This window comes from Rhipicephalus microplus, chromosome 7 (genome assembly GCF_043290135.1).
Source record: "Rhipicephalus microplus isolate Deutch F79 chromosome 7, USDA_Rmic, whole genome shotgun sequence".
NCBI lineage: Eukaryota > Metazoa > Arthropoda > Arachnida > Ixodida > Ixodidae > Rhipicephalus > Rhipicephalus microplus.
In genome coordinates this window covers 78,843,178-78,862,786 of record NC_134706.1, presented here as the reverse complement: position 1 = coordinate 78,862,786, position 19,609 = coordinate 78,843,178, and the positions used below count along the sequence as shown (strand labels likewise).

The 19,609-nt window shown below is 46.5% G+C and overlaps 1 protein-coding gene across 4 annotated transcripts in view; it reads left to right on the top strand.

The window, feature by feature from the left end:
• The window catches only part of LOC119183341 (uncharacterized), a 210,205-nt gene that overhangs the window by 29,425 nt on the left and 161,171 nt on the right, over positions 1-19,609 (top strand). For all 4 annotated transcript variants that reach the window (XR_012884941.1, XM_075869312.1, XM_075869311.1 and 1 more), the window contains exon 2: positions 12,827-12,967. The gene's annotated coding sequence lies outside the window, so the exon portion shown is untranslated. The remainder of the gene's footprint in view (positions 1-12,826; positions 12,968-19,609) is intronic.

Sequence of the window (19,609 nt, the reverse complement as noted above, 5' to 3'; positions counted from 1 at the left end):
ATGGAACATGTTAATGCCTCCAATGCGGCAAAATCATGCTCAGCCACCAAGCTTTGTAACAGTGAGCGATTTACGATAACACCTTTGTAATACAATGGTGAGGCATCACATATATCCAGTCATATAGCATATGACTGAAACGCCAAAGTTAACATACTGCTCTTGTAAACGCACGTAGAAAAACAAATCGTTGCATTCGTAGACGAGAAATCACGAAGCAGATAATGTGCAAAATTTACAGAACTTTGATCATAACGGCACTCTCATAAACATTTGAAGTACTTCATGCCGTGCGAAAAGACTGCGCAGTTAAAAAATAATGCTTTATGCACTGACCCCAGAATAAGTTTCTTGATGAAGCTCCTTGCAGCGATTTATAATTTAGAAAAAAAGGAGTGCGCGTGAGAACCCAGTTTATGAAATTGCGTCTTCTTCGCCGAAGATTCTGGCTTCGAAAAATATCCCCAGGCTCTCTACATAGGAACAAACTAAATATTCAGGACGATGTTAGCCATTTTCTTTCAATGTACCTGTGCGCTAAATAGTGGATTGAAAGGACACGGGCAGGAGGTCGTATATTTCCTGTGCAAGTGCGTCTCCTTGATTCTTCATTTATTTATTTATTTAGTAATGACTAGATTTCTTATAGTACCGAAAAAAATGAGCCGGACGTGGAGTAAGTAGAATATGTAAATTATTCAAGGACCATATTTTTTGTAAAATTAAAGGCAGAATCACGCTGTTTTTACTTTGTTTTTGTTCTCCATTTATTGGCTTATAAGTGGAAAAAATAAAAAAAGACCTGTTCATAAGCACAGTAGAAAAGTAAACCAGTCTTGGCGTTCCATTTGATCATTGACATCGTGGTGAAGGTAATGCTGAACGTTACTTGCCTTAACGTTTCTGCAACAGTATATCATCCCTAGTTGTCGTAATTGTGTTCGGAGATCTCACAGAATGGCTACAGAAAATTGCTAACCGTATACTACCCCTGCCCCCCCCCCCCCTTAAACACACACACTCTTCTATCTTGCTTTTTAAAGGGTTATGTGGGAAATGACCCTACACTCTAAGGCAAAAAGGTGTTAAAAGGGTGTGTGGTTCGTCCTTTTAGAGTTTGAAGGGTCTACCACAACCATTAATTCCTTTAAAGACTAACGGCACCGGGTCTAACAGTTAGTCCCCTCAAGAACCTAACATTTATTCCTCACATTTACACCTTAGTAAATAACCGTTAGTCCCACAGTTCACCCCAAAGGACTAACATTTAGTCCTCACAATTGCACCTTATAGAGCAGCTGTTAGTCTCCACATTTACACCTTACCGGGCAACCGTTAGTCCTCACAGTTGTACCTTGCCGGACAAATGGTTGATTCACTCAAATACTCCCACTTCGTTCCCACTTCGAACATTGTTTTTTGTTTATTTTCCGCCAGGCCTAATACTTTTTCGTCTGTTTTTCTGCGCAGTGAGAAACAAATTCCACAGAAAAGAACACGCGAAAAAGTAGTTAGCCAGCTATGTGTAACTGCTTTCGAAGTCACGTCCACAACTGAAGACAAAAATAAGACATTGAAATCTTTTATTTTTCTACATACACAAGAAGTTTCTCCATTCTTATAAGTGAATTCATAGTGAAGTGTACAAGTCCAGTCTCGTTGTCAAATCTTGTTCACTCCTTGGGCAGCTCCTCCGACGGAAGCGATATAAGACAGGCATTGCAGACGCCAGCGCACGCAGCCTCCTGCCTGTTGTGTTCCCACGGCTGCACGTACAATAATATAGTAAATATAGTTAGGCACTCGGCAAAGAAGATGAAGATGCACGCATATGACAAGTACATGCACGTTAATGTAAAACAAGCGTTAAAACATGACACAGAATTGCTTTACCTTCACATCTCGCACAGTCCTTCTGAAGCTGCTCTGACAAAAGAGATGGATGACGGGCATCGCAGACGCCAGCGCACAGTCTTCAGCACGGTGTGTGCCCACGGCTGCACAATAAGTATGTAAAATAGTAAGTCACACGTGACAGAGGATGTATACAAATGCATATGAGAAATGCGTGCAAGGTGAAATGAAAACATATGTGAGATATGACATCCTAATAATTTCACCGTGATGTCACATATCGTCGAAGACTCCTTTCGATCCCCGTAGCACAACAATTAGGAGCGGCGGCCGCAGTCACAACTCCGCGAACCTCCGTGCCGCTAACAAGTCGGCGACTCCTAAGCGAGCGACGTCGTTCAGCTCGAGCAAGCGAACGCGAGACCAAACACGGCACTGCACGCGGAGTGTCTGCCGCCAGTGAACTTCGAACAGGATAGCGAGCGTATGCTTGGCCGCCGCCACGAACAGCGCCGAGCTGGTTTGGAGCTAGCGCCGAAGAAATCGACGGTAATGCGGCCCTTTTCCACAAACTCGATCGAGTGCAGCGCGCCAACGCGAGTCCGCCGCCGGCCGCGGCCAGCGGACGGCTCCGAGCTGCTTGCAACCGACTGGCAGGAAAGCCAACTGTCATCATCATCATCATCATCATCATCATCATCATCATCATCATCATCATCATCATCATCATCATCATCATCCTCATCATCATCCTCATCATCATCCTCCTCCTCATCATCATCATCATCATCATCATCATCATCATCAGCCTGACTACGTCCACTGCAGGACAAAGGCCTCTCCCATGTTCCGCCAGTTAACCCGAACCTGTGCTTGCTGCTGCCAATTTATACCCGCAAACTTCTTAATCTCATCTGCCCACCTAACCTTCTGTCTCCTCCTAACCCGCTTTCCTTCTCTGGGAATCCAGTTAGTTACCCTTAACGACCAGTGGTTATCCTGTCTACGCGCTACATGCCCGGCCCATGTCCATTTCCTCTTCTTTATTTCAATTATGATATCCTTAACCCCCGTTCGTCCCCTAATCCACTCTGCTCTCTTCTTGTCTCTTAAGGTTACACCTACCATTTTTCTTTCCATTGCTCGCTGCGTCGTCCTCAATTTAAGCTGAACCCTCTTTGTAAGTCTCCAGGTTTCTGCTCCGTAGCTAAGTACCGGCAAGATACAGCTGTTATATACCTTCCTCTTGAGAGATAGTGGCAATCTACCTGTCATAATTCGAGAATGCTTGCCGAATGTGCTCCACCCCATTCTTATTCTTCTAGTTACTTCAATCTCGTGGTTAGGCTCAGCGGTTATTACCTGCCCTAAGTAGACATAGTCTTTTACAACTTCAAGTGCACTATTACCTATCTCGAAGCGCTGCTCCTTTTCGAGGTTGTTGTACATTACTTTCGTTTTCTGCAGATTAATTTTAAGACCCTCCTTTCTGCTCTCCTCGTCTAACGCCGTAATCATGAGTTGCAATTCGTCCATTGAGTTACTCAGCAATGCAATGTCATCGGCGAAGCGCAGGTTACTAAGGTATTCTCCATTAACTCTTATCCCTAACGGTTCCCATTCTAGGCTTCTGAAAACCTTCTGTAAGCATGCGGTAAATAGCATTGGGGAGATTGTGTCCCCCTGCCTTACACCCTTCTTGATTGGTATTCTGTTGCTTTCTTTATGAAGCACTATGGTAGCAGTTGATCCCCTGTAGATTTCCTCAAGAATGTTTATATATACTTCATCTACGCCCTGATTCCGCAGTGTCTGCATGACGGCTGATATTTCTACTGAATCAAATGCCTTCTCGTAATCTAAAGGCTATGTATAGTGGTTGGTTATACTCTGAGTATTTCTCTATTGCCTGATTGATAGTATAAATGTGATCAATTGTTGAATAACCTGTTCGAAATCCTGCTTGTTGCTTTGGTTGATTGAATTCTAATGTTTTCTTTACTCTGTTAGCAATTACCTTTGTAAATAGCTTGTATACTAAAGAGAGGAAGCTGATCGGCCTGTAATTCTTCAAGTCCTTGTCATCTCCTTTCTTATGTATTAAGATGATGTTAGCGTTCTTCCAAGACTCTGGAACCTGAACTTGGCAACGTTTAACGCTAGAACCTTATCTAGTGAGGGAAGTCTAGCTGTACTATTCGAGGAACTAGAGGGTGTTATATGGGATATAATAGGGCTCAGTGAGGTCAGGAGGACAGATGAGGCCTATACTGTGCTACAGAATGGGCACGTCCTTTGCTATCGGTACTTGGCAGACAGAAGAGAACTGGGAGTGGGTTTCTTAATTCACAGAAACATAGCTGGCAACATAGAGGAATACTATAGCATTAATGAAAGGGTGGTAGGTATTGTAATTAAACTGAATAAAAGATACAAGATGAAGGTAGTACAGGCTTACGCACCTACATAAGTAAGGTAAAAACACAGTAGACTATATTGATGGGCGACTTTAATGCAAAGATAGGGAAGAAGCAGGCTGGAGACTAGGCAGTAGGAGATTATGGCATCGGCACTAGAAACGCCAGAGGAGAGCTACTAGTAGAATTCACAGAACGCAATAATTTGCGGATTTTGAATACCTTCTACCGAAAACGAGAAAACCGCAAGTGGACATGGAGGAGCCCTGATGGCGAAAATAAGAACGAAATAGACTTTATAATGACTGCACACCCAGGAATCGTGCAGGATGTGGAAGTGGTTGGCAAGGTACGATGCAGTGACCATAGAATGGTGCGGTCTCGAATTCACCTAGACTTGAAGAAGGAACGACAGAAACTGATACGCAAGAAGCCTATCAATGAGCTAGCACTGAGAGGGAAAGCACAGGAATTCAGAGTGTCGCTGCAGAACAGGTACTCGGCTCTTAGTGAGGAAACCAACCTTAGCGTAGATACAATGAATGATAATCTGACGAGTATCATTACGGAGTGTGCAGTGGAAGTTGGAGGCAGGGTAGTTAGACAGGACACTGGCAAGCTTTCCCAGGAAACAAAGAACCTAATTAAGAAGCGTCAAATCATGAAAGTGTCAAGTACAACAGACAAAATGAAACTGGCAGAGCTTTCGAAGTTGATTAATAGACGTAAAGTATGCGATGTAAGAAGGTATAACATGGAGAGAATTGAACACGCTCTGAAAAACGGAAGAAGCGTCAAAGCAGTGAAGAGGAAACTTGGGATAGGCAAAAGTCGGATGTATGCACTAAGGGACAAAGAAGGCAAAATAACTACCAATATGGATAGGATAGTTAAAATAGCGGAGGAGTTTTACAGAGATCTGTACAGTAGCCGAGACAACCACGACCTTAATACTATAAGAACTAGCAGTAACCCAGATGACACCCCACCAGTAATGATAGAAGAAGTCAGAAATGCTTTGGAGAGCATGCAAAGAGGCAAAGCTGCTGGTGAGGATCAGGTAACATCAGATCTGCTGAAAGATGGAGGACAGATTGTGTTAGAAAAACTAGCCACCTTGTTTACGAGGTGTCTCCTGACGGGAAGGGTACCAGAGTCTTGAAAGCCAACTGTAATGGCTACCAATTTTCAGCGAGTTCCGACGCTAGCGAAAGCCCCGCCAGCCCGTGCTGGTGCACTTACAGCGCGCGACACACTACAACCAAGCTCTTTACGAGAACCCGCAACGTGTTTTCGACGACTCCCAACACAGCGACGAGGTCTCAGCCCAATATCCTCAGCACGGAGCTCATCGCGGCAGTGAAGACAGGTGAGCACTCGATGAGTGAGCGTACGGGAGGCCGACGGAAATGGCGGACTGAAGCACAGGCGAACTGAAGACGCCGGAGCTGACCTTCGCGATGCATTTCAAGCGTGCGATATACAACACGACTGAGCCTGTTGCCGGCAAGTGCGATCCGTATCGCACACGCGACAAGTAGAGTAGAATAAAGAATGATAACCTACTTGCCTTAGAATCCAGCGCTGTTTTCTGCCCTGAGTCGGACTGAAGTATATATCCGATAGGCCTGTTGTTTTTTCGGCCGCCATATTGGCCTTTCCTACTGTTTCTCTCGTGTAGCAAGATGGAAAACTGGGCTAGTTGGTGAGCATTCATCGTGGTTAACAGCGCGAAACACCCGGACAGGAGCCGTGTCCTTCTATCGCTCCTGTCCGGGTGTTTCGCGCTGTTAACCACGATGGATTCTCTCGTGTGTTGGTCGTGACTATCTTGAAGCCAGAGATATACAGCGCGGTGTGGTGACCTGTCGAGGCTTGCTCCAGACTTCATGGGTGCAGGCAAACGCAACAGCAGCAGCCCACGCTCATCCGAGCGTACACACAAGCACCACGTCGTAATTCTTAGATCGTCGAATCCAGGCGGCCGTGGTCGAGCACTCCGAGCGCGACACTACGCGACCACCGCCGGCAAAATACGGGGAAAAACTGAGCCAGCAGAGGAGGAGAAGGACATGTGTTCTGTGGAGAAAGAGGGCTGGCCACCTTGGCAACGCTTTTTGCGCTGCCTGCAATGCGCGGGCGGTTCATCCCAGTGGTGAATAAGTGGTTTCGCACCGCACGCTTCCCTCTGTGGTTGCTCCTCAACGGTCTATCCGTTCATCGCACACATCTATTGGGCTCCGTTACTCCCTTTTCGGGTAGTTTTGCCTTAGAGTGTAATTGCTCACAGTTTGTCAGTTTAAAAATTAAAAAAAAATGCGGTGACTTAGCTTGGGCGAGGCCCGGTTATCCAATCTGAAGCTTGTTCACTTGATTACGCTTGTTTACCCCTGTAGCCGAAGTACAGTTTGCCAACGTAACGATATAGATACAAGAACTTTCCGTTGTGCAGGCACTTGCTACCATAGCTACGTAACTATGCTGTCGGGCTAGTTGTATATCTGTATAGAACATCGATGGCGCTAAATATGAAAGAATATGAAGGAATAAACACGGAAAAGCGTGCAGAAAAGCGGAAAAGTGCTTTTCTGCGTCGCTTCTTTCGTCTTCTTTCAGGTTTTCCGCCAACAATGTTCTACACAGTGCACCATAGTATTGTAGGTTTCCGAAGCCTTCGCCGCAGTCGACCGTGAGGCTTGTAAGGTTGCCCTGTCGTCTTTTTGCATCCTGCTCGTGGCATTTCACTCACCAAAGTTCCCATTCTACACTCGTTTCATCCTACCACTTTGCGCGCTAGGCTTAGGATTAGGATGTTGTACGTAGCCGGCTGATCTGGCCCTGTGAAATTTACAGGCAATCGCCCCACCCGGTTTTCTCTTTGCTTGTTGTATTGAACCTATTTCCTTTGTGCGCGTGGGTGTTTAAATAAGCGCGGGCGTGCTCTTAAAAGGCGTGTGTGCTATTACGCACGGAGTATTGTACCCGACCACTATCTCACTGCACTACCTGCCAACATAATCGTCACTTATCACCAGCCACATGCGAGGCCTGCAGCAGTCGAGAGAAGTCGTGACACCTGCTTCCTTAAGATCAAGTGACCACGTGGAAACACACTAGCAGTTACACTGTAACGTGGTGAGCCTAAACCCAGTTCCTCAAATAAACACTGCTGTTCTATCTTAAGTTCACGACACTTCAGTAAATAGTGCTCTATGTTACCACACGTCTTGCAACTCAGGCACAATGGAAGCTGCAGTCAACAAGCATTTTCATTCGTTGTGGCAGACGCCTCGCCAGAGATGTGTGACAAAAGGGCTATCAGTGGAAGAGGCCTGTTTTCTTTAACACATCCGAACGGGTCAGCGCTTACACCAGCATGGATCCACAAGACTAGACTTTCACACGACTTTGTGCGCTGGTACCGACGTTCCAGCTTTCACTCATTACCAAGATGAACGACGTCTTCTGACGTCGCTTTCCGCCGTCGCCACTGCGACCACGCAGACAGTTTTTTGCACGGACGTGCCAGCGTCCTCGCTCCTCCTTTCCATCGCACGACGATAGCACAACTGTTGAAGTGAAGATAGCTGGTCCGGCGTGGCTGAGAGAGTGGTGAGTCACGTGGTTAATCACGTGGAAACGACTGGCAATGCTGCTATAGCAGTGGTCCTCCGCGGTGGATCAGTGGCTAAGGTGCCTGCCTGCTGACCCGGAGGTTTGATCCCGGCCGCGGCGGTCGCATTTCGGTAGAGACGAAATGGTAGAGGCGCGTGTACTTTGCGATGTCAGTGGAAGTCAAAGAACACCTCATGGTCAAAATTTCCGGAGCCTTCCACTACGGCGTCTCTCATAATCATATCGTAGTTTAGTAATGTAAAGCCGCACATTAATATTATTATTATTATTATTATTATTATTATTATTATTATTATTATTATTATTATTATTATTATTATTATTATTGTGCTTGCTGTGATCAGAATAGCAGCGGCGGCGGAGCAGGGCTTGTCACGGGGTAACCGTACTCGACTAGGGCAGTATAGATTTCGCATTGAAATAATTTCGGTTTCTGTCGCACAATGCACTGCAGATGTTTTTGAATAAGGGGTGCGATCGATGAAAGTGTTCATGAACAGTTCCGCTGCAGTGAAAAAATGGCGACGACGAATGGTGTTATCTCGGCAACGGGCGCCTATTGTAAGACACTTGGGTAAAATGCATACAACAGCCGTAACTGGTGGCTATTGTATGTGGTCTTTTTCGGGAAGGGGTGGTAGGGGAGATTCAATCAGCCTTCATCCACGTTAGTGTGGTTGTATATGTGCGCGTATATTGGATTGGATTGGATAAACTTTTATTTGGTCCTCCAAAACACAGATCACTGTGTTGCGGGCAGCTTCCACGTGGGGACTGAGATGCCAAGCTCCTCAGCCACCTCGCGGGCTTGGTGGACAGCCTAGAGCTGATCTGCCAAGGACGAGCTGCGGATTGCCGCCTCCCATCTGGCAGAGGTGATGTTCGATATATGAGCGAATTCGGTGCACAGCCAGAGCATGTGTTCTAATGAAGCTATTTCCTCACAATGTGAACAAAGATTACTTAGGTATAGGTCAGGGTACATTATGTGTAACATTTTCAAAGTAGGGTATATGGGCGTTTGCAAAAGCCTTAATGTAAGTGCTTGGGGCCAGGTTAGATTTTTGTGAGGTGGAGGGAAAATCCTTCTGGACAGGTAGAAATTTTTAGTGAGCTCGTTATATGTTGTAAGGATTTCCCGGTTATCTCCTTCACCGGTAGAACGCATCCCCGGAGAGGCGCGGTTGGAGAGTTCTCGCGCCACCTCGTCTGCTGCTTCATTGAGATTGGGAGGGGAATCGTTGATTTGCCCAAGGTGAGCTGAGAACCAACTCAGAAGATGATGCGTTATGTTCTTGCCTTGCAGTATTCTCAGTGTTTGTTCAGAGATCGTCCCCTTGGCGAACGCCCGTAGTGCTGCCATGGAACCACTGTAGACGACTTCAATGTTATCCATCTTGAGTGCTAAGGCGATGGCCACCTGTTCCGCAATGATTGGGTCTTTCGTCCTGACCGTCGCTGAGTTGACGACATGGCCAGCCCCATTGAGTGCGCGTATATATATGTATAATTTACAGTGGGGTCAAGCCTCCCTGATTACGCTATTGTGAATAACCTCTTTGCTCGGGCGTTTCTCGCCTCTCCACGTTAGAGTTGACCCATCGAGTCGTCCTAATGTCCAAGAGTCTTGTAAATTTGGCTTTATTTTGCTAAAACCATAAATGTCGGTACTACACTGAAGTTAAGCTGTGTGAAAGGCGTATAAAGAATGATCACTCATCGTAATGACGTTAAATATTTGCTGAAAACTGGTTGCTACTGCTCGCGACTTTCACACCTTGCCTCATCCCTTCGCAAGTTCTCATCGGGGTGCCTGAGCCTCGTAACAATCCTCAAGCTTTCATTCAAGCCAGGCCTCGACGCTTCCACAGCAGTCATCTCATTTCTTGACGGACAACTCAAAAAGACGCGTGCTCCCTGACTTCGATCAAATACGGTTGCATGCGTACAAACAACGGGTAATGAATGAATGTGCCCTCGATTAAAGGAAAAGACGACTCTTGGCCGCTGTAGGGGATGAGGTAGCAAAGGGGTAAGGGACATAAAGGGTGAGGAGCAGCTTCGTGTCACGCCTTCGCATGGGTCAGGCGGCCTCTCCTACTCGAAACAGGCCACTTTGACTGACGGCTGAACTTGCGTGAAGCACGCCTTCCTTTCAACGAGTTCAGTGGAAGGAGAGAATGGCTCAGGGAGAAAAAGAGAGAAAGAGTCCAGGACAGTGACGCAGTAGTCAATGGCCTCACAGAGCGAGACTCTCAGCGTCATGGGTCGACGAGTGCGTCACGAAGACGCATCGGCGTCGACGTCAATACACTGGGCAAGACGCCAGGCTACTGCGGTACTGTGTAGCTTCCTCTGTACGCCCCGAGTCTGGCTTTATTTTTGTTAGTCCTTTATGTGGCACCTAGGAAGGCTGTCGGGGAAAGTGTTTGCTCCCATCGTTTGTTAGCGTAGTACTCTTTCCGTTCGCTGGAATGGGCTGCAACGCATACAAGCGTGACGCAAAGGAAGGAAGGAAGGAGGTAGGAGAAAAGCAGCAAACACTTTCTTCAGGATTGCGATGTCTGCGTCACGTTCCTTTTCTCGGGCTACGTGAATTGTGCAGAGACGCCAGCATACATACTTTTTTGCCGCGCAGTTGTATAGGGAAGATAATGATGGTAATGATATAGATGGCACTTCTTCCGGTAATACATAAAATTGTACTATGGTGGACCATTTTTCTTCCAATGCATTATGAACTATTGGGAGACAAACACGCTTTAAATTTGTTAACGTTCGCAGTAGATTGCATTGCACCCCCTTTCCTAACATTCACACATTGGAAAATTGAAGGAAGGTTGAGAGCTATGTGCCTTGTGGAAACGCAAACAGTATATTTAATGAATAAAGGTAGGAAACGATGAGGTGTAACACGGCAAAACTTCCTACGAGAGAAGATTGCTCAATTTAGTAATGAAACTGGAATAGCAGATTATTAAATATAAAAAGAGCACTAAAGTGCTTTTAACGATTTCTCGCCGGAAATGCTTCAGGTGTGCCTCGTGAGTTGACAAGTGACGGCGATGGTGCTCCAGCAGCATTTGCACGGGGAGTGTGCGATCGTCCAATCGTCCTAACTAGGGGTGTGCGGGTATTAGCAATTCAATTTCGTAACGAATAACTTTATTGGACTTTAGTATAGGTAGTATTTGAAGATTACAATAACTTCATCGGACGAAACACGAAAAGGGCCAATATCCCAACTTTGTTAGTGTGAGGTGGCTAATATAATGCCAACGTCGTTACAGTGGCCTTTTTGTCAGAATTTTTGAGCGATATAAAAGTTCAAAAGGGGGGGATGTTTACTTTAAATAAAATCATGTCATTTGCGCACGTCGAGGTTTCTGCAAAGAAGGCCAGGGAACACACTGAGAAACTGCCGCACCACCAGCATCCATTAATAACACTGTAACACTGAGCTCAAGACTTATATTCAAGAGGTTCTGAAATACTCCAGTAAGCCGCAGATAGAAAGAAATGGTGATACTTTGAAGTACTTGAAGGAAAATTAGGTTACACTTTATTCAGGTTTCCCTCAAATTTTCTGGCGATACCTTGCTACTCAGCAGCCCAGTGAGCGCATGTCTTCAACAGTAGATAATGCCGTAACATCACGGCAAAAGGGCCTGAAACCTGGTGACGTGGAAAAAGGCACGTGTTTCTCCATGACAATATTTTAGTCTTTCGATAGCAGCCATTCACCGCAATATGTGCTGGAGGACATGAGCAGATTTAATTTATTTGTTCTTTATGCCAACTTTGAATGAAATTTGTTGTATTCGAGATCTCTAGCAACAATTCGACCTTATTGAATTTGGTATGAAAGATCGATATTCGCACACTCCTGATCGTAACCCGTGAGAAAGTAATATGGAATAGAAAATTTAGTATCCTGCTGCCGCAAGCGATTCACGTTACTTCACTAGTGTTTCGAATTTAACGTCCCAAAGCTACAATAGTTTCAAGGGGCCGCGTAATGGAGGGCCCGGACCAACCACCACAATATTCTGCACGATCTGCTCGTGCCGTCGCATACTTTCGCTGCCTAACTTCATGCTGCGCGGTGTTGTGTGGTAGCTTGCAGTCTCTGAGACGACCCGTCCTGGCAGAGCAAGAGGACTGACTCGTTGTTTTTCTTTGACGACCGCTTCAATTATTTTTCTGCCGTTTCTGAGGGTGTGTATCCGCGAGTTGCTCCAGTCGACGTTGAGTCATTGGTGCCGAAGATTGTAGAAAGAATTGCAATGCACCTCGCATCAATACTGCCACTTCTCGGCGATTCGGCACCGTGCCTTCCGTTGACACGCGCTTCTTATCTGATGTGGCTTCTCCTGTGCTCTCAGTGATTGTGCGTTGGTGCGTGTGTTTGTGTGCGTGTGTCTGCGCTTATATCGGCGTGCGAAGCTGCCGATAGTTTCTAGATCGCTATAGTATAGCTGTAAGTGTTGCTGTAAGTGTTGTGTATAGCTGTAAGTGTAGCTGTAAGACACTTCCGCTCACCTCATTTATTTTCTCTAAAACCCAAATGGTAAGCGGGCTTTTATTAAGTTTCATTTCAGCAAGATGAGCCTCTTTTTCGTCTTGAGATAAAAAAAAGGCGAGTAACATTTGGGGGTACCTTTTACAAATATGGTTGCGTGCTGCTTCGACGAGTAATTATTTCGACGAGTAACTGAACGCATGGTGTAAAGTTTTGAAATTCTGCGAACTAGACAACAAGAACTTTCTTGCCAGTCAATGCTCGTAGACTACGTCGGTCGACAAAACCGGAAGGTGTGCAGAGCCTGTGTCCATAAATGCATGCTTTTTTTTTTTTGGGGGGGGGGGGAGTCTTCGTGCCATTATTCAGTATACGACTATTCTTTGAATTTGCCCAGGTACCGGAAACAGCTACCGGATGTGCTGGCCATCTTCTACGCGGTGATTACCCGTGGTGATGATGCAGTGAATTCAAGTCTAATTCGGAAAGCCTCCGTCGTCGGATTGCCATTGAGGAGACGCCGTCGGTGTTCCAGAAGGTGGGTTGAACATTCAGCAGTGCATTGACTGCAGGATATACACGCATGGCGGAGGCGTTGCCAGCATTGGCCCACCTATGGCTGAGCAAGGATGTCATGTGTTGGTGTCCTTGATGACGTTATTGGACGGGAATTTCGTAACGGAAACGTTTTCAAAGCACGATCATTTTATTCACTTGGAGTGTGAAGGCTATGCCTTGATGATTTCGTAAATGACATTATAGCATAAGTGTACTGAGGCCATCACCATCGACGTAAGTGAAGAGTTCACAAACGATTGAACGGAATCTACTCCTTTCTTATGTCATCATTTGCTTGTACTAAAATAATTACTGTGAGAAGTCGGGAGAAAATGTTATGCAGCTCACGGCATGGACTGTTTTCCGGGAATCATTTCAAACGTGTCAACCAAGCCCTCGAGGTGGCTCACTGATAGACTGTAGTTTTATAGCGCATGAAGAAAAGACGCCCATATACAGACATCACACACACATGCGCTAACTTTCAACAATGGTTATTCTGGAAACAGGGCACCACATAAATAGACAATACCGCTTCACAACCTGATTATTACTCACACAATGCACATTCGCGATATGTAGATCCCTGTTCACGAAGTAAACACTGTTGAAGTTAACACCTGAGTGTGTCATGTCTGTCTTTATCCACGTTGTCTTCGTGCGATATAAAACTAAGACATGACAAACCAATACGCCCAAAACGCTACGTCACTGATCGACGCGCGCCGTGGTCGTTTGAAGGTGAATGTAAACGACTGTGGTTCATGTGGGGACATAACGTTCAACGTCCTTGTTGGCTCATATTTTCTCTTCCCCCAATGACTTTGTGTGCCACGGCGAAATCCACAGGACATTTTCTGAGCACAAGCGAGCGGACGTCGTCATTAAACGCGTTGTCGCTGTGCGATAACGGCCTCTTTTTAAAGGACTGATCTGAGCTGTTACGACGACACATACGGCTCTGCAATGCATTTTATTTTCGATAGCAATTATATGGACACTCTAGACTGTATTTTGGCGCTGGTATTGGCGTCGACGTAGGCGTCGCCGTCATTCACTGTATACGTATCTGTATATATGGAAACGCAAGAAAGAAAAACATAATTCAGAAAAAGACTCTGGTGTGCGGAATCAAACGTACAAACTTCGAATTGTGGGTACGAGGCGTTAGCCACTGAGCCACGAAGGAGCACCTCCTTCAACGATAAAATGGCTAGCTATTTAGATATACCGCTCACCGCTGGAGATGGGCATCTTGGGGGGAACTATTGTGTTTTTAGCATTACCAGCAAGATGGCGCAATCAGCGCACGTCGCCAGATCGCCACGACGCGGTGGCGCGTGCTCTTATCGCACACGCGTACTTGCCCTGCGGAGAAAGGGCAGGGTGGACGCTCGTGCATGCGTGCGCTCGCATAACTCACCGTGGGGACAATCGTAGACCTTGGGCTTTCATTGAGACGATTCTGTTGTAGTTACTGGGTAAGATAATACCATGCACTGCTAAGCCTCTTGAACACCTGTCTGGAGCGCTGCCCCGGGCTGAACAAAAATTGGCGACGACACGTTTATATGCAGGCTGTAGACAACGGTAGAATTTGGCAGAGGCTGAATAATGACGGCCTAAGGCACAAAATTGAAATTCTGGAGACTATTGTCGCTGTGCCCAAACAACGTGATGGGAAGATTTTCAGGAATATATAACAAAGCCTGCCGCCTTTTGTTGTTTGTCTATTCTTAAATTTGCAGTGTTGTTGTGGGCGCATTTCTCACCACATCGTCATGGAGGAAATAGAACTAAAATCAGTGAAATATATCTACAGATTTAAAAAATTGTCCGCCGTAATTGGAAGAGATGCCTATCGCACGAAAAATGGGCATTACTAGGGCAACGACGACAACAACAAAAATTAAAAAAAAGGGGGAAGATGGGCCGGAGTGTAAGCTGGAGTGCTTCGAAGTAACCTAAATTGATGGATTGAGCAAAACTAACGTCGAAAATTATTACGAAAAATATTGGGAATAAATCAACAATTTTGACCGCGATCATTCCGCTGTGTCACTTCGAGGAGCCGCAATTTCGTTTTGCGGGCGATGTCGTCTTCCTCCCACTGGGAAGGCATTTTTTCTCCGAGGGGCCTCTGTAGCTATGATTCTAGCGCGTTATGAAATACTTCACAACCTTCCCGCGAGGCTTTTAATCTGAACCCGCCCTCCCTTTTGATCGGTCAAACAGAGAGAGAGAGAGAGAGGAAAGAGATCTTGTGGAATGATGCGTGGGCTCCAGGTAGACGTGTACAAATGGGAAAAGATGGGCGCAGAGGAGAACGAGAAAAAGAGAACCCCTTGGCAGTGGCGCCAAGATGTATCGCTGCATCGCGAGGGAAGTAGGGAGGCGGGGAAGGCGAGGAGAGGCTGCGTACTGCATTAGGGCGCGGGGCGATCGATAGCGACACTGCTGTGCCCCTTTCGCAGGCCGGGGTGCTTCAAGAAGTGCGCCGGCGGACGTGCTCTGCGGACCTCTCGACTGCACAAATGGTGGTGCTCGCTATTCATTCCAGACCTGTTCCCATTCAACACACAATAATGCTCCGTGTGTATGTTCGACACGCGGCTCTGTGCATTTGCCACTGTCTAGTTCTTCGTGGTGGCCGCTATCGCCTCCAACTCATTCTTCGCCTGTCTTTTGTCCTGGGCAAGGGAAAATCGCAGTCTATTGCGACAGAGTTATACATTACGACATCTATGTATAGAGTGGCGAATTCAGGCACTTTGCAGGAAGGTAACTGAAAACCTGGCAGTTGTGTATCGGTTGTTGTGGGGTTCCCGTGATAGCGAAGAGGTTTCGAGTTTGAAGTCGCTGCGCCTATCTTTTGTCGGGGTACGAAGTTCGTTTGAAACGTGATGCGCAGTTGTCTGTGTGCGCTTAATGTACTGCCCTCAGTTGATCGAGTTTAATTCGAGTGACAATGGTTTCTCAGCGGATAGTGTTTGAAAGCGTTCAACGTCACCGACGATAACTATTAGTACTGAATAATACCTACTAGGGCAATGCTTACATCAATAAGCAAGAATAGGTATCACTCTTAGGTTAAATGAACAGGGCAATGGCGTAACGGGGCCTTGAAGTTTTCAGAATAGTTATTATTGTCAAGAAAAACGTAGTTTGATGCAGAAGTGATTGAAAGAAGCTGCCTGGGGGGTTTTTTCATAGTGGGATTGTAATAATGAGGCGTTGATTAAATTTCGACATTTGTAATTCACTTTCTGTTAGATTTTTGTCGTGTTTACCGCTATACTCAATGCATTTTCTAAGTTGTTACTCGGCATATACGCTTAATGCCGTCTCGCTGATCGTTCTGCTACTCGTTAGTGAGCCCACTCGCAGGTCGCGGGTTCGATTCCCGGCTGCGGCGGCTGCATTTCCGATGGAGGCGGAAATGTTGTAGGCCCGTGTACTCAGAATTGGGTACACGTTAAGAACCCCAGGTGGTCAAAATTTCCGGAGCCCTCCACTACGGCGTCTCTCATAATCAAATGGTGGTTTTGAGACGTTAAACCCCACAAATCAATCAATCGTTAACGAGTTCCTTGCCATGGTGGTCTAGTGACTAAGGTACTCGGCTGCTGAACCTCAAGTCGCGGGATCGAATCCCGGTTGCGGCGGCTGCAGTTTGGATTGAGGCGGAAACGCTGTAGGCATTTGGAGGCGAAAATTCGCAAGCAGCATTCAACACGAAAATTTGTGTTAGTTGGTGTTGACCTTGTGGGCCTTAGCAGGCGCTATGGATCCAAAAAAAGAATAAATGTACACTAGGACGGCAACCAGCCAGACAAAGCGCGTGACCTGCTTACGTTTCTCTTTCTTCTGTTTGTTCCGTAGCGACTGATAAGACACGGAAGATGCAGCATATAGAAAAGTATAGCGTCCGTTCAATAAACGGAAGGCCGGCCGTTCAATAAATGGAAGGCTGCCGTGAGAACGAGCAAGGTGGTGGGGGACTGTGCGGCGTCAATCAGAGGATTAAGGCACTTATAGTCTGATTATAGGCTGCCACTTATAGTCTCGTCCCCGTTGTTTACCGACTCGCTGCCATGCATTCGCAAGCTCTTCGGGGCGCTTTCGTGGTTGTGTTGAGTTGCTAATTTCGTTTTGTCTTCATTATTACTACTTAGGTAGTATTGAATCTAGCCTGAAGATGGCAACGACAAGGTCTCGGCACGTTCCCTTAGTGGTTGTTCATTGTTTCCAGTCTTCCGGAACGCTTCGTATACCATATCGAGACGTCATGAACTGCTCAAGCCGATCATTGTCCGTGATCATCATCGTCATCCTTATCGTGGCTACAGCGCACGCCAACGCCGCCAACGGACAAGCCTCGAGCTTAAGGAGTTTTGGCTCCTGGTAACTTCATTAGGAGAAAGGAAAGGGGTTCCAGAACTACATTGGTGGGGCCCCGTGTCCGAAGCTCTGCTCCACTAGCTTGCGTCGCAATACAGGCGCAGTTTTAAGCGCTAGTCGCGCCTCTGTATCCGTGCTAGCAACGAGTGCGTCCCACTACTCCAAAGAGTTTTATATTCTGTACTTACGCTGTAAGCGATTGAGTTTATTGGGCCTTTGAATGCCACTCTACGAGATATGAAAGACGGTCGGTGCCGATTCCCGACACCACGGACAATCGCGCCGAAACAATGCCGGAGGTATTTTGTATAATCATATTAGACTCATAGGTTTTCAAATATTTCGTAAAAGATTATTTAATCTGCCTTTCACTTTGTTCAAGAATTTGGGATCATTTTGTGTAGAGCACACCTGCTATCTATTCAAAGTGAATGAAAGGTACAGAAACTGAAGAGAGGTTAGCCTAATGGAAACCTCCTGCCTCGGTCCCCTGAACTCCGCGCACCATCACGAGGCCTGTTCGTGATCTCGTTTAGTCCAAAAGGCGCGAACATTCCGCTCGTGGTGTGTTGCGCATTTTCTTCTTCTTCTTCGTGGTAGCTTTCGTGCACACGCGTAGCCTTTTACCGAGTCGCACGCGTGCACATGCCAACTCGCGGAAGCTGCCTGCGCGCGTGACGTTCTGATCTCGTCAGATGTCGGCTCATCTTTCCCTCCCTTCTGTCTCGTTGACTCGGCCCCTGCGTTTGCCACGTCTTCGCCTGGTCGCAGGGTGGCCCATTGCCGCGACGATGAGAGATAAATGGAAGGCGATGCCATAACACCACTTGCTCTCTATTTAGTCATCTTTTTTTTGTTGTTTTGGCTCCATGGATCTCTCGCACGCGCAGATGGTGGCTAGAAGACCTTGGCACGCACGCCACTCTACAGGCTGTTTGGTTGTTGACGAGAAAGTCGCTGCTGCGACTAATCATCATAATGATAGGACGACAACAAACATATCCAAATGCTAATCTAGTACACTCTGTTTGCTTGCTCTTTGGGAGTATAAAAGAAAGTATGCACACATGCACACACATTCAGGAGGTACCAATCAAGGTCGCTCGGAGAGGCCTGTTGAATAAAGAAAAAGCAGTAGTGCCTGCAGAGCCTCCTATGTGAAGTCAAGTTCTGTTATTAGCATAAGATTATTTCCTTCTGAAAGAGTTTGGTTGTCCAGTCGATTGAGCGCATTTCAGAGAGACTTTCTGTGCGAACAGTATTACGGACATTCGTAACGAACATGATTTATCTTATTCTTCTCTCCTCTTTCAAATCTCTGTTTCGCCACCTGTCTGTGCAAGGTAGCAAAGCAGTTCTTTTACCAGGTTAAGCTTCCCAATTCTTCCTACTCATCTATTTTTCCTTCTTGTATGTATTAAAAAGAGCAAACGCCTACAGAGCCCCGTGTGCATGAAATGGTTACTCTTTTATTAGCAGTACGAAGGAAGCAGACTTTTAAAACTCGATGATTTGTTGCAAGACGTAAAACACTGGACGGCGCGTGCCACAGGCAACGTCGTGGGCTACGTTCAATCGAGCCCTAAAACCATGGCAGTGGCGTACGACCTCTTTGTACGATTGATAGTGGTCGTGTACGGTACAGCTTAATGGCTTCGCGATTTGTATTATTGCTCATCCTGCATGTCGCGACTCGTCCAAATGTCTCATCTGGGCCATGCCACGTCCCTGCACTGCATTCGAATGGAATGCGATACTGGTTGTTGCAAGCGTCTCTCATTCCATGAACCCTGGAGGCATGGGTCTATTACCCTTATACACCTTTTGAAAGTTTACTGCAGCCAGCGAGGCTTTGCCCTGCCAGTAGGATTGTAGGCATAGCACAACTTCCTCCAACTCACCTGGTTTTGGCAGTTCCTCGGGAATCGGCCCAGTTTTGACCAAGCGACGGTGTCATATATTGACTTGATCACGTGACGTCACGTTTTGTAATGTCATATTATCTGCTTTTTTATCGTAGCCTTACGTGTGATAGCCGTCCAGAGTGCCCGTGAATGGGCAGCTGAGCTCGGCTTGATGGTTCCTACGTGGGATCAGCCGGGTGGCGCGGGTCTCCCCTGCGTCTTCTCTGGACCAAAGTGAAGTGTTGATCATCATCATATAGATAATCCCCACTCACCCGCTGAGGTGCATGTGGCTTAGCAATCGATGTGTTGCGCTG